Source organism: Stomoxys calcitrans, chromosome 3, assembly GCF_963082655.1.
Source record: "Stomoxys calcitrans chromosome 3, idStoCalc2.1, whole genome shotgun sequence".
Classification (NCBI taxonomy): domain Eukaryota; kingdom Metazoa; phylum Arthropoda; class Insecta; order Diptera; family Muscidae; genus Stomoxys; species Stomoxys calcitrans.
This window is the reverse complement of record NC_081554.1, coordinates 178,236,354-178,252,704: the sequence shown is the minus strand read 5'-3', so window position 1 is coordinate 178,252,704 and position 16,351 is coordinate 178,236,354. Positions and strand designations below refer to the sequence as shown.

The following is a 16,351-nucleotide window of genomic DNA, read 5'->3' as shown; positions in this document are numbered from 1 at the left end:
AAATTTTGCATTAAGTAATTTGTTATGACTTCCGAAAACTGTGCTAACTGTATGGTTCAAATCGGTCTGTGGCCTGATATAGCTGCCATATAAACCGATCAGAGATCTTGACTTCTTGGGCAACAAGAGGGCGCCATTCTCATCCGATTTGGCTGATAGTTAGCTTGAAGTGTTTTGCTTTGATTTCTAACAACTGTGCCTAGTAAGGTTCAAATCGGTCTATAACTTGATATTGCTGCCATATAAACCGATCAGAGACCTTGATTTCTTGAGCCACTAGAGGGCTCCATTCTCATCCGATTTGGTTCAAACTTTGCAGGAAGTTTTTATATCCTACACCACTACTGTGGTACATGGTACTATGACTTAGTGAATTTGTTTGTAACACCTAAAAGGAAGAGAGATAGAACCATTGGTAAGAATACCGATCGAGCCACTAGAGGGCTTCATTGTCATCCGATTTGGCTGAAATTTTGCATTAAGTTATTTGTTTTGACTTCCGAAAACTGTGCTAACTATATGGTTCAAATCGGTCTGTGGCCTGATATAGCTGCCATATAAACCGATCAGAGATCTTGACTTCTTGAGCAACAAGAGGGCGCCATTCTCATCCGAAATTTTGTACAACGGCTTCTCCCATCACCTTCAACATACATGTACAATATGGTCTGAATCGATCTATAGCCCGATATAGCTCCCATATAAACCGATTTTGCTTCTTGAGCTCCTTCAAGGCGCAATTCTTATCCCAATGGAATGAAATATTACACAATGACTTCTACAATGGTCTTCAACATTCAATTCATTAATGGTCCTAATTGGACTATAACTTGATAAAGCTTCAATAGCATAACAATTCTTATCCATTATTCTTTGTTTGCCTAAAAAGAGATGCCACGCAAAAAACTCGACAAGTGTGATCCATGGTTTAGGGTATATAAGATTCGATTTTGCCGAACTAAGCACGCTCTTTCTTGTTTCAGTTTATTCGATTTTATTTTACTCCCCCCTAATAACCCTTTCATAAATGAAGAAACTGACATTTTTAGCTAACAACAACCTTTTTAGCAGGCAGCTGGCTGGTCTTAAAATTACTGCTGTAAAAGCAGCAAAATAAACTATTTACAGACAGCAGACAGTGTCTGCTAATATCGGCACTCGTATTTCTCTGAGTGTAAGTGAGAACGGCTTCATATAAAGAAACTTATTTGTCCCTCAATTCTTCGGAAATTCTTTTTTCACATCAACTTTAAAAAACCAATGTTTTTGTTTTTTATTGTAAATCTCCTTTGGTTGTAAATCTCCAAAATTGTTTCATCTGGCAACCCTTACACCCCACATTACCAGCAAAAGTCTAAAAGAAAAAGCTCTTTACGCCGCCAGCGGTGCTTGGTGCTTCAGGTTGATGTTGCTGCAATCAAGCACAAGGGGCTCAGTATGAAACGAACGACTTTTACGAAATCAACTCGCGCGCGCATTGCTTTCAACCAACCAAACAAACTGAGAGTGGCAGGCACCCTATATCTAAACAAGTGTATGTGTGTACGAAAGTGTGTATGTGTTTTTGAAATTATTCGACGGTCACTTGAATAATTGCAAGTTCATAAAAAAAAAAAATAAATAAAAATAAAATAAATAATAATAAAACAAGAAACCAACAACAACATCTAGCTAAGGTTGTTATTGAAAAAAAAAAAATCAAAAAAAGCCTCTCTCTTACAGGTATTTGGGAGAGTGTGGAAATAAAAATAACAAAAATTTGAAAAAAATCCAAGTAAAATATTAAGAAATTTTAAATTTTTAGAATTTTTTAACATTTTGTGTTTAATATTATTTTTAATATTCGCATTAACATCATAGCAATACAACGATAACAACAACAGCTACAACTACTATAGCTACTACAAAAAGAAAACAACAAAAACTTCTATTAAAAGTGGGATAAGGCTTAAATAAGTGTAAGCAGCAGATTTGCCTTCAATGTTGTTGTTGAAGTGACTAGAAAAAGGAAATGTTTTGTTAGTGCCTCCCCTCCCCCCCAAAAACCCTCCTCACACAAATCTAAACAACAACAAAAACCCAAATTGTTTTTATAACCCAGCTACTTTATCCTTGTCCCAACACAAAAACAACAGCAACAACATTTAGTTGAACTTCCAACCATCTACACGCACTCACATTAACATTTAGCTATCTGTGTGTGTAAGAGTGCTTTTGAGTGCGTATAAATGTGTTTGTGCGTGTGTGTGTGGGATTTTGTGTTTTTGAAGCCATGGCAGAAGGCTGGCTCATGGTGGTAAGGACTTTATTTTTGGACAAAAACAAAGAAAAGGTAACAACAAACAAACAAACAAACGCAATGAAATAATAAAACAACAAAAACATGAAAGCGAAATATGTGTCATTTCTCTGAGCGTTATAGAGAGAATGGTCATCAAATAATAATTTTCTGTGGCAACAATAACTACAACAACAAGAACCGACTGACAACGGTATCAACGACATTAAGCAGCTAAAGCACAATCACAATCACAATGACAATCACATTACAATGTCACCGCTTGTTGTTGTTTGTCATTATTATTGTTCTCATGGTTGTTGTTATTGTTGTTGTACATAAACATCTACTTGAAAATCGAATATATTGCATAGATGTACGGACGGACAGACAGAGAACCGGACATACCAACGACCCTATTGTATGATACGCGTATGGCCTATACGATTTTTAATGGCTACCTTCTCTATGGGGTGGTTTGTTGCTCGGGGGGAGTTCAGTGACAGACCATAGGATTTTAAGGCGGTCACATCCATACTACACATACGCTTCATTTTGTGTTTTGTGTTCGTCGCCTCTTTGTCACTAGTGTGTCATTCATTTTTACTTAATATCTGCTAAATGATTCATAGATTTCCTTTGAAAAATGCCCAAAACGATACGATTTTCTTTTTTGTTTTTGATTTACAAAACCCCCCGTAAACAAATACTGGCACACACACACACAAGCACACCCACTCTGCAGCGTACTTATACAGCCTAGCAGAAGATATCTTCACATCCCCATTGTGCAATAAGGCAAGCATACAGTTAAGATCAGTGTGGCCAATGAATGATTGTAGCAAAAAATAAGCAAAACAATTTTGAAACAAAAATGTTTTAAAAATGTTTATAATTTTTTATAAACATAACGGAAATTTAATATTAAAAAAAATGTGGAATATTCTGGAACAAAATTAAAGTTTTTTTTTTTTAAATTTTTGGGAACTACTGAATACTTACTTTACTTATTAATACTTAATACGCCGTTACAGAAAATTTGTTCCTCCAGTCGAACGCCTCGTTTCGATCTTCTGCGTTGCTTCTTCAATCTCTGACACACAGTTTCGTGATGTCGCTCTCCACTTGGCCCCTCATCATCAGAGTTTTATTCGTTTCCTTATGCGTATTTTATTATGGTAGCCATCAGAAGACTTCTTTGCTGGAGCTTCTTCATCCATTCTGACAACATGACCTACCCAACGCATCCGTTGATTTATGATGCGTTAATCTATGCTACCGTCGTCATACAACTCGTGGTACATACGACGCATATATTCTCCATTAACGCAGACTGGTCCATATATTTTAAGAAGGATTTTTTTCTCAAACACTCCAAGTATCGCCTCCAAGTACCGCCTGCTTTCGCCAGTACCCATGCTTCGGAGTCATAGAACAGCACGGGTAGTAGTGCTTCTATAGTGAACTCTTCGTCTGTCGAAAGATGGCTTTGCTCCTCATATGCTGGCTTAATCGAAAGTAGCATCTGTGAGCCAATATTATTCTTCGTTTTATTTCTAAACTGGTGTCATTTGTTTCGGTAATGGCGGTGCCGAGGTAGATAAAGTTGCTGACTATCTCAAAGCTGTAGTTTCTAACTTTCTCCATTTTCTTTATCTTATCTGGTTAAGAGGGCTTTGTGGGAGTTTTTTTTTTTTTGCGGATCAGTAAGGGGGAATGCTTTACGCATGTGACGAGTGCGTCTCTCGGTTCTGGCTTAAACCCCATCCTGTGTCTCCCCTGGGGATTAATTCCACCTCGGAACCGTTTTCCCATTACTTCGAGGTGGACTCCATATCTGGTGATTTTCCATATCATCTTCGTTGTGTCTGCGTTCCGACCTTCACATTCATACTCTACAACGCTGCGTCCAGGTGTATCTTCTTCCTGGTTTACAGGGCTTTGTGGGATTTTTGGTTTTTTTTTTGCGGATCAGTATGGGAGAATACTTTACGCATGTGGCGACTGCATCTCTCGCCTTATGCCTGACTCCGTTGTCAATGGAACAGGCTAAAACCCCACCCCTTTGGATTAATTCCAACTCGGAACCGCATTCACATTACTTCGAGGTGGTCCCCATACCTGGGGATTTTCCATATCATCTTCATTGTGTCTGCGTACACACCCCCGTTTTCATACACTCCGCTGCGCCCTGGTCTACCATCTTCTTGCTCAGTACTTGTTTGGCTTATCCCATCATCGCCTCATTGTCTTCTAGCATCTTCTGGATTATTGTCCCAGGCGAAACGTTGCCAATGGTTATTTCCAATTCCCGGCGTCTTTTAATCCAGCGCTCGCAGTGGAAAAATGTACCTCGGTTACTAGTCGCGTCCACCTGGCCCGATTCTCATTTATCCACCTTTGTTGCCATCGCGATAGTCTCCTCTCGTATGGCCCATTTACGATCCGTTTGAATCTCACCTTGTCCTCTCTGTGTGTTGCACTTCGCGGTGTAGATACTGGCTCGCTCCATGGTCTCTAGTTCTGTTGGAACCATTCCGGCTATCGTATCAGAAAATGTTTCTGAGCTGACCGGTATGCTTCATACCACAGTAGTGGTGTAGGATATAAATATATTTAAAACCTGCACCGGTTTTTTTTTAAAAGCTCAGCTTTTGAAAGTCCATACTCAGAAACGAAAGTCCATACTCAGAAACGAAATTTTTAAGTGTTTTAAAATTGTTTAGTATTATAAACTAAAAAAACAATCTGGACAACGACCTTCATCAGTAAGAAGTATCTATGAAAAATTTTATGCGGATAGCCTCATTCGATCGAATGCTATCGTGATTTTGCCTATCTGTTGAACGGATGGACGATTATGGGTAGACTGACTTTACCGATTAACGACGAATGAGTAGAAAAATTCCCAAGAATTTTTTGTCTTTGAAAAATTCTAGCTCGAGTTGGGAAAGACCAATCCTAATACAATTTGAAGTAAAGTGGACGAATGAATCTAGTTAAAGAAAATGTTCCGTTATACAAGGTCATGCTTTTGGAGGAAAATAAGGTTGTCGAAAGTCGGCAATTTTTTATAACTCAAAAAATCAAAGAAACAAATTTCTCGAAATTCTAAGGAGTGAGATTTCTGGAAACCTTTTCAGAGACTTGTTGCGTTGGATGGTTTATATTTTAAAAACATAAATTAATTGCGATAAGTCTACGTTTTTTGAAAGCAGGTGCGGTTTTATGACAAAGTCATGGAAATCACTTTTCTTCGCAAAATGGTCATAAAATGTTAAGAAAACTATTTTGTTTTGTTACAAAAGTATATTGGCTTAGGGAAAATTAAATAAAAATTTTGTTACTCGGAAGTCGGAGCAGTCGGCAGTCTAAAATTGGTAAAAATTGCTCAACTCTGCAGCCCTGGTTAAAACTGAGCGCATATTTTAGGGTTATAGTAGTGCTATAGTAGATTATGGAATTTTATGGTAGATGGACTTCAAACCATTTAAGTATCCGGATGGAATACTTGTGGGCACCATGATAAAGAGTTGGATTTATAATCAACTGCTTAAATACAAACAGCATGCCTAGGGCAGCGGAAGGTCGGTGAAGACTGCTCCTTACGAGGTTGTGCATAAAATATTGGGTTGCCCAAAAAGTAATTGCGGATTTTTTAAAAGAAAGTAAATGCATTTTTAATAAAACTTAGAATGAACTTTAATCAAATATACTTTTTTTACACTTTTTTTCTAAAGCAAGCTAAAAGTAACAGCTGATAACTAACAGAAGAAAGAATGCAATTACAGAGTCACAAGCTGTGAAAAAATTTGTCAACGCCGACTATATGAAAAATCCGCAATTACTTTTTGGGCACCCAATAGAAGAATCCCTCGATGCCAACCGTAAGCATTGACATCGAGGGGGCCTTTAACAATGTTCGGACCGACGCACTGATCCTACCCTTAGACTGGGTTCTTCGGGGACTGGGTCCTTAGAGACTGCAAAAACCATATGATAAAGAACAGGTGGATAAATTGTGAGTCCCATAACATACGTATAAGGGAGAAAGTGCCATAAGCATGCCTTAGGGAGCATTTTATAGAGTGTTTACCCTCCTATAGAGTGTTTACCCACTCCTATAGAGTGTTTATCCAGAGAAGACTGAAATCTACCTGTTCACGAGGATGACCAAGGTGGGCAAATTTGACGCACCAGATTTCCTCAATAGAACAATTTCGATAGTTTACAAGGTCAAATACTTTGGAGTGATCTTAGATAGGAAACTTAATCAGAATTGTCCCATTAAGGAGCGTACCGAGAAGGCTCACAGATATTGGGCCCTATGTAGGCTCGAATTGGGACCTGAATCTGTGGATAGTCCACTGACTCTACAGGAACGTGACCACTTATTTACGCCTCAATAGTTTGGCCGTAGGCTCGTAAACTCGAAATGGGTCCTGAATCCGAATATTGTCCTCTGGCTTTACAGGAGCGTGATTAGACCAATACTTACTAACGCCTCAATAGTTTGGTGGACTGCAATGGAGAAAAAGTCCAACGTAATGATAATACAACAGGTTCAGAGAACATGTTATCATGGCATAAGCGGAGCGATGAGGACCACGCCCACTAGGGCACTGGAGACTATTCTAGGTATTCGACCCATAGACATACAGATTAAGTGTGAAGCAGCCACAGCGGCTATGAGACTTAAGGCGATGGGAGCTCCACTTACCATCGTGGTATAATCGAGGCGACGATAGGAAACCTTGAAGGAATGGAAGAGGTTTTCGATCGGATACATGAGGCGATACTTGACGTCGAGTGCGAGGCATTGCTGCCAGCGGCACAGTCTTGGAATGACGGAACTTTGGTATTGCCATCTGGAAGTTTATGCTACACATAGATAGAGGGCACATTGGTTCTGGCAGTCTACATGGAGGATCCAGGGATTGGAATCTGTTACCGACTGCCTGATCATAATACGGTTCTGCAGTCGGATATTTGGGCGACCACCCTAATGCGTGAGGTGGCGGGTTGTTAACGCAAGGATGTTGAATGTGAATATCCTTATGGACAGTAAATTGGCTATCAGGGCAATAATCAGAACGGCAAGGTTACGACAAGTCTTGGAATGTAAGAAGGATATGGCACCATCCTCTGGGGATGGCACCATCCTCATCGTTTGGATGCAGGGCCATAGCGGATTAAGTGGCATTGAGAAAGCAGACGAGAATGCTAGGAAACTGCCATCGATACAATTGGTTATAGCGAAGCCTTTCGGGTCGTCTCAGTCCGAGTTAAGAGCGTGGGCGACGAAATGTAACATTGTGGAAGAGCGAACAAAAATAAGCGATCCCACACTGAGTGTATCCTTTAAGACACACTGCGCCCAAAGAGGGCTCAATTTTCATCCGATAAGGCTAAAATTTTGTAGAATGATTTCTCTCATTCACGGGCCATGATCGGATAACATTAGAGTTAGGTAATAATTCATATCGTCGTGCCTCTTATCTCTCCACGTCCGTTTATTGGAAATATTCAGCCACCTTCGAATCTTATACAACCACTTTTGTTGCCATATCTCTATGGCCTGAGTATGTTCGAATGGCCTGTGTATCCCTTTGAAACTTTCCCATCTAGGCGTTACAGCTCGCGGTGTCAATCTTGCCCCGCTTTATAGTCTGCACGCATGTCGGCATTATTTTAGATATGTACAGGGATTGTGCGCTGCGGGCTCTGCAACTGTCCGATAGTAGGGATTTCGCTCGACATTTTGCCAACTACGTCATTACTGTTACACAAAGTAGAGGAGTGCACGTGATTCGTGAGTGAGATCCAAATCCAATCGTGCGAGAGTGTGATTGAATTGAAATTCTTCGTACGTGAGAGTGAGTGAGTGAAATCATGCTGACGACACAAATCGAGACACACGAGAAAATTACGACTCTCGAGACAATCGCGACTTACGCAAAAATGCCTGCATCATTTTCTCCCCTTATTTAGCCAACTGTTGCTTACCATATGGTTTATTCAGTCTCTAAGGACCCAGTTTACCCAGTATTGGTCTAAGGATAGGCTTAGTGTGTCGATCCGAACATTTCTATTTTATGCAAAACCTCGTAGTGCAGAGGTGCAAGGCCACTGTAGCGCAGAGGTTAGCACGCTCATCGCCTGGGTTTGAATCCTGGCGGGACCATCAGAAAAAAAAATTTTCAGCGGTGATTTTCCCCTCCTATGCATGCAATATTTTGAGGTACTATGCCATATAAAAACTTCTCTCCAAAGAGGTGTCGCACAGCGGCACGCCGTTCGGACTCGGCTACAAAAAGGAGGCCCCTAATCATTGAGCCTAAACTTGAATTGGACTGCATTCATTGATATGTGAGAAGTTTTCCCCTGTTTCTTAATGGAATGTTCATGGGCAAAATTTGTATTTGTATGCAAAACCTCGTGCTCCAGTCTCCACCGATCTTAGTTGGTCGTAGGTCGTTTGTATTATTATTTGTTTAACCGTTGCTCGTAAGCTTTTAGAGAGTGTCTGATGAGTCCTGAACGCCTCGTGATTTTCTCGTGAGTGCCTCGTGAGTCGTGATTTTCTCGTGAGTATTAATTTTTCGTGAGTCGTTATTTTCTGGTGAGTCGTGATTTTCTTGTGAGTCGTGAGTAACACGTCAGTCGTGCGTGAGTTAAATTTTCGACTCATGAGGGTGCATGAACGTGTATCGAAATAAAAAAGTTGTGCCTGAGCGTGTGCAAGTTTTCTCGTAAGTATTAATTTTTCGTGAGTCGCTATTTTCTGGAGAGTGGTGACTTTCTTGTGAGTAGTGAGTGATTCGTCAGTCGTGCGTGAGTTCAATTTTCGTCTCATAGGCGTGCGTGAACGTGTGTCGAAATAAAAAAGTTGTGCTTGAGCGTGTGCAAGTTTTCTCGTGAGTATTAATTTTTCGTAAGTCGTTATTTTCTGGTGAGTCGTGATTTTCTAGTGAGTCGTGAGTGATTCGTCAGTCGTGCGTGAGTTCAATTTTCGTCTCATGGGCGTGCGTGAACGTGTGTCGAAATAAAAAAGTTGTGCTTGAGCGTGTGCAAGTTTTCTAGTGAGTATTAATTTTTCGTAAGTCGTTATTTTCTGGTGAGTCGTGATTTTCTAGTGAGTCGTGAGTGACTCGTCAGTCGTGCGTGAGTTAAATTTTGGTCTCATGAACGTGTGTCGAAATAAAAAAGTTGTGCCTGAGCGTGCATGAGTAACATTTTTTTCTCATGACCCTGCGTGAGTTGAAAACAAGTAAAAGCGTGCTTCGGTCGGGCCGAATCTTATATACCCTCCACCATGGATCGCATTTGTCGAGTTCTTTTCCCGCCATCTCTTCTTAGGCAAAAAAAGGATATAAGAAAAGATTTCCTCTGCTATTAGGGCGATATCAAGATGTGGTCCGTTTTGGACCACAATCAAATTTTATGTTGTAGACCTGTGTAAAATGTCAGCCAATTCGAATAAAAATTGCATTCTTTGGGGGCTCAAAAAGTGGAATAGAGAGATCGATTTATATGGGAGCTGTATCGGGCTATAAACCGATTCAGACCATACTAAACACGTATGTTGATGGTCATGAGAGAATCCGCCGTACAAAATTTCAGGCAAATCGGATAATACTGTAATTGCGACCTCTAGAGGTTCAAGAAGTCAAGATCCCAGATCGGCTAATATGGCAACTATATCAGGTTATGAACCGATTTGAACCATACTTGGCACAGTTGTTGAATATCATAACAAAATACTAAGTGCAAAATTTCGTTCCAATCGGAAAAGAATTACGCACTCTAGAGGCTCAAGAAGTCAAAACCCAAGATCGGTTTATATGGCAGCTATATCAGGTTATGAACCGATTTGAACCATACTTCGCACAGTTGTTGGATATCGTAACAAAACACGTCGTGCAAAATATCATCCCAATTGGATAAGAATTACGCACTCTAGAGGCTCAAGAAGTCAAGACCCAAGATCGGTTTATATGGCAGCTATATCAAAACATGGACCGATATGGCCTATTTACAATACCAACTGACCTACACTAATAAGAAGTATTTTTGCAAAATTTCAAGCGGCTAGCTTTACTCCTTCGGAAGTTAGCGTGCTTTCGACAGACAGACGGACGGATGGACGGACAGACGGACGGACATGGATTGACATAAAATGTCTCAGACGAATATTTCAAGTAGTTACAAACAGAATGACGAAATTAGTCGTCATTATACCCTCGACCCTATGGTCGAGGGTATATCACGCGCACATCTCTAACACATATCCATTGAAAGTCTGCACATGTTAGGGAGAGGTCCACCAATGTTTGTCATCAAGACTGAATTGCGCCGCTACTTCGCGGACTTTGTGGTCGCTTGCCAAATTTTATCCGCATAAGTGAGCTTTTGGAGACCAACAGAGAGGCGTAGAGCACGACTCTGATCGCATGGGTTCAAATCTCGGCAAGAACATCAGAAAAAACTTTTGACCATGGCTATCCTTCAATTCGTATACGAGGTGATATCGCTTAGGGGCACGCCGTTAGGCTCAACATACGAAATCAAGTTCCTTATCATTGACTTAAAACTTTAATGGAACTGCACTCATTGATATGAGAGAAGTATCCTCTGTTTCTCAAAGGAATAGTCAAGGGAAATTTGTAAGTGAGCTTCGTAACTGGTCTAATTCCTAGGCATTTCAACGATCTCTTGGTCGTCATTGGTAGATTAGGTTGAAAGGAGCCAGTCATCGTTTTGTGGTTGCGCTCATGCTTAGGTTAGGAGGAGCAACTCCGTCATGTGCTGTTAGTTCTGTAGTAGCAAACCTTGAAAGTCCAACCAGTCCTTTCCTCTTATCATCACCTGCGGTAGATGGCGCTCTCTCCTTTCCTTATTTCATGCCATGATAGAGGCAACGAATTCGTCTGCATATTCTATTAGAAATGTGACGTCCACCATGTCCGTTCACAGTACTTGAATTTGACCAATCTCTTGGCTGTCAAGAATAATGCATTATAGCCAAAAATTCCAAATTTGGCAACACTACTTCTTGGGATAAATAGGATGTTTATATGTTCATGTTTCTGAGAAGGTGAGTGTGTGTCTGTCTGTCTGCCTTTTGTAGGAATGTATTGTGTCTATTATACTCGATGTTGATTTGATTCATGAAAATATTCGAGGCAAAATAACCATTAATTTTAAATGAAATGTATTCGTATGTATGTACATCGAAACAGGGGCAAGATGGCAGCAAGAAGGCAACAGCAGCAGAAGTAGTGCAGATACACCATATGATTTTATTAAATTCAATAAAATTGTTGATATCAAAGTATATGTGGAATGTCAATAAAACTTTTACATCAATGGAATTTCGTGGGGAAAGTAAAATACGCAATACATGGAAGTTTACATTGAGAAATATTGCTGTGTGTGATCAGCTGGTTGAAGATGTATAAAGTATGACTGGGCGATGGAAACTCATTTGATTGCCACCACCATCATGGAATAACGATTTTGGAAATTAGTCTACAGGTTTTGTAAAGGTTTGATTTTTTCTTTGGTAGCTCTAAGACATTGCAAAGTGTCCAAAGGCAAAACAATAGAAAAAGGTTCATAACTTTCGATTTGTTGATCTTAGCGGTACAGAATGTTCTAATAAATGTGGCTTTTATTGGCCTAAGACCCTAAATCGGCGGATGGGTCTATATGGGTGCTATATCCAAATCTGGACCGATCTGTGCCATATTGCAGAAGTATGTCGAGGGGCCCAACACAACACACTGTCCCAATTTTTGGCGACATCGAACAATAAATGCGTCTTTTATGGGCCCAAAACCTCAAATCGAAAGATCGGTCTATATGGCAGCTATATACCAATCTGGACCGATCTGGACCAAATTCAAGAAGGATGTCGAAGGGCCTAAAATCGGCAAAATCGGATAATAAATGTGACTTTTATGGGCCTAAGACCCTAAATCGGCGGATCGATCTATATGGCAGCTATATCCAAATCTGGACCGATCTGAGCCAAATTGAAGAAGAAAGTCGAAGGGCCAACGCAACTCACTGTCACAAATTTCAGCAAAGACATTCTAGTTACGAATGTCATCCGTGGCACCAAATCATCTTAGGCATTGGGCCCCGACGGAATCTCTACATTAATGTTGAAGAATCTGGATTCACCTGGAGTTGAGTACCTTAGTACTGTCCTCAACCTGTCCCTGAACACTCTTATAGTTCCCGATATCTGGAAAATGGGCAGAGTGATCCCACTACTGAAGCCTGGAAAGGACCCGAGAAGTTACGAATGTCATCCGTGGCGCCAAATCATCTAAGGCGTTGGGCCCCAACGTAATCTCTACATTGATGTTGAAGAATCTGGATTCACCAGGAGTTGAGTACCTTGCTACTATCCTCAACCTGTCCTTGAACACTTTTACAAGTCATCTAAGGCGTTGGGCCCCAAGAGAATCTCTACATTGATGTTGAAGAATCTGGATTCACCAGGAGTTGAGTACCTTACTACTATCCTCAACCTGTCCTTGAACACTCTCATAGTTCCCGATATCTAACAAGTAAAAAGGCGTTAAGTTCGGCCGGGCCGAACTTCGGATACCCACCACCTCGGTTATATATGTAAACCATCTTTCATCAAAATCCAATGAAAATTGCATAACTTATTTCCCATAGCAGTTATATCGAAATATGATCCGATTTGGACCAAATACTAATAAGTACAAGTTATTGTTCAATTGTGTATAACAAAATATTGCTATTTTTAGTAGCTATATCTAAAACTAAACCGATCTGAACCATATACAACATGGATGTTGAAAAGCCTAACATAAATCAATGAGTTAAATTTTAGTTAAATCGGATTATAAATGCGTCTTTTTTGGGGCCAAGACTTTAAATCGAGATATCGGTCTATATGGCTGCTATATCCAAATCTTGATCAATCTGAGTGAAATTGAAGAAGGATGTCAAAGGGCCCAACACAACTCACTGTCCCAAATAGCGGCGACATCAAACAATAAATGCGCCTTTTCTGGCCCCAAAACTTAAAACCGAGAGATCGGTCTATATGGCAGCTATATCCAAATCTTAACCGATCCGTGCCATAATGCAAAACTATGTCAAGGGGTTTAACCTAACTCAATGTCCCGAATTTCGGCGATATCGGACAATGAATGCGCCTTTAATGGACCTAAGACCCAAAATCGGGGGACCGGTCTATATGACAGCTATATCCAAATCTGGACCGATCTGAACCAAATTGACGAAGGATGTCGAAGGGCGAAATATAACTGACTGTCCCAAATTTCGGCGAAATCGGATAATAAATGTGGCTTTTATGGGCCTAAGAGCCTAAATCGGAGGACCGGTCTATATGGCAGCTATATCCAAATCTGAACCGATCTGAGCCAAATTCACGAAGGATGTCGAAGGGCCTAACACAACTCACTGTCCCAAATTTCAGCAAAATCGGATGATAAATGTGGCTTTTATGGGCCTAAGACCCTAAATCTGAGGATCGGTCTATATGGCAGCTATATCCAAATCTGGACCGATCTGGGCCAAACTGACAAAGGATATTGAGGAGCCTAACATAACTCACTGTCCCAAATTTCAGCAAAATCGGATAATAAATGTGGCTTTTATGGGCCTAAGAGCCTAAATCGGAGGATCGGTCTATATGGCAGCTATATCCAAATCTGAACCGATCTGGGCCAAATTGACGAAGAATGTCGAAGGGCCTAACACAACTCACTGTCCCAAATTTTAGCAAAATCGGATGATAAATGTGGCTTTTATGGGTCTAAGACCCTAAATCTGAGGATCGGTCTATATGACAGCTATATCCAAATCTGAACCGATCTAGGCCAAATTGACGAAGGATATCGAAGGGTCTAACACAACTCACTGTCCCAAATTTCAGCAAAATCGGATAATAAATGTGGCTTTAATGTGCCAAAGACCCTAAATCGGCGGATCGGTCTATATGGGGGCTATATCAAGATATAGTCCGATATAGCTCATCTTCGAACTTAACTTGCTTATAGACAAAAAAAGACTCTGTGCAAAATTTCAGCTTAATATCTCTATTTTTGAAGACTGTAGCGCGATTTCAACAGACAGACCGACGGACATGTCTAGATCGTCTTAGATTTTTACGCTGATCAAGAATATATATACTTTATAAGGTCGGAAATGGATATTTCGATGTGTTGCAAACGGAATGACAAAATGAATATACCCCCATCCGTCGGTGGTGGGTATAAAAAATGGGCAGAGTGATCCCGCTACTGAAGCCTTGTAAGGACCCGAGTTTGGGGGAGTCGTAAAGACCGATTTCCCTTCTCTCACCAGTAGCAAAGACGCTTGAAGCATTACTCCTCCCGAGCCTCGTAGGAGAATTTCCATTCGCCGAGCATCAACATGGATTTCGAAGACTCCATAGCACAACAACAGTTTTGCATGCAATCACCGAACAGAGTTGCCGTGGCTTCAATCAGCCCAGGCCATGTGATAGGTCGGTCCTCGTGGGAGTGGACCAACCGAAGGCACTCGACATGGTCAGCCATGCCAAATTATTGGGGGACATTGCCAACACGTCCCTCCAACCAGGCCTGAAACGCTGGGTCGCGAATTATCTATGTGGTCGCCAGTCATTTGTGGAATTTAGGGATAAGAAATCGAAGCACCGTAGAATGAAACAGGGAGTTCCCCAAGGTGGGGTGATATCTCCGGCACTGTTTAACCTCTACCACCCCCTCCAGATGGCATAGAGATCCTATCATATGCGGACGATTGTACGATCATGGCATCAGGCCCCCCAGCCATTGTTGACATCTGCGATAGGTTGAACATCTAATTTAACGAACTTGCCTCATATTTCGCTGCCATAAATCTAAAGATATCTGCCACCAAATCTTCAGCCACATTGTTCACTACAAATAAGCGTGAGGTGAATACCGAGCTGACTGTGATGGTCACATTTGACACATTCTCCTCACATGCTTCAGCAATTTGCGTCAAGTTCGATAGTACATACATAGAGATCGTATCATATCCGGACGATTGTACGATCATGGCATCAGGCCCCCCACCCATTGTTGACATCTGCGATAGGTTGAACGTCCACCTCAACGAACTTGCCTCACATTTCGCTGCAAGAAATCTGAAGGTATTTGCCACCAAATCTTCAGTCACTACAAACACGCGTGAGGTGAATACTGAGCAGACTGTGATGATCGATGGAGAAATGACTCCGACCATCAAGTGTCCCAAAATACTTGGTGTCACCTTTGACAGCCCTTTCACATTCTCCCCACATGCCACATGCCACAGCAATTTGCGATAAAGTCAAAAGTAGAAACAAGGTCCTTAAGTCACTTGCTGGTAGCACTTGGGGTGCAGACAAAGAAACCTTGCTGACCACGTACAAAGCAATTGGCCGGTCTGTGGTAGTTTATGCAGCGCCAGTGTGATCTCGTCAACTTTGTGACACGCAGTGGAATAGTATTCAGATATGTTAGAATGTCGCCCTCCAAACTGCAACGGGCTGTCTCCTCAGTTCTCATGTCGACCACTTCCATCAGGAGACAAAGATCCTATCCTACATGCTGTCTAAGCAATACCTTTTAGGCTGTTATCGCAGAGACCATCCAATTCATCATTCCCCGCACAGAGGCCTTAGGTTAGGTTGACAAGAGGGTGCAGATATTAATCCGCCCCATGCCACTGTGGACATACACCTAAGCCAGTAATCGGCTTGTTGTGCGCTCTAAAAACTATAAAGTAACCTCTTAAAAGAAAATTTGAAGTCAGGAATTCCGTGCTACTTAGAAAATCCTTAATTGTTTTCAATACCATTTCTCTAAGTTGGTTCATGTCTGATATTGTGTCTCCACCTAAGCACCGGTATCTGTTGGACACAAATGCCGGGCAATGATAAGGGAAATGCTCCAACGTCACATCACCTTCCCCTCATGCCCTACACATGCTATCACTTGCCGCACCGATAAGTGAGCTCGTAGTCCTATGTGCCCCGTTATGATACCAATA

General features: G+C 41.2%; 1 protein-coding gene across 9 annotated transcripts in view; it reads left to right on the top strand.

The window, feature by feature from the left end:
• Positions 1-1,421: 1,421 nt before the first annotated feature.
• Positions 1,422-16,351, top strand: part of LOC106091193 (uncharacterized) — an 82,675-nt gene continuing 67,745 nt past the window's right edge. The window contains exons 1-2 of one of the 9 annotated variants that reach the window (XM_059364565.1): positions 1,423-1,534; positions 1,861-1,958. The gene's annotated coding sequence lies outside the window, so the exon portion shown is untranslated. The other 8 variants (XM_013257641.2, XM_059364564.1, XM_059364569.1 and 5 more) reach the window with 8 other exon arrangements.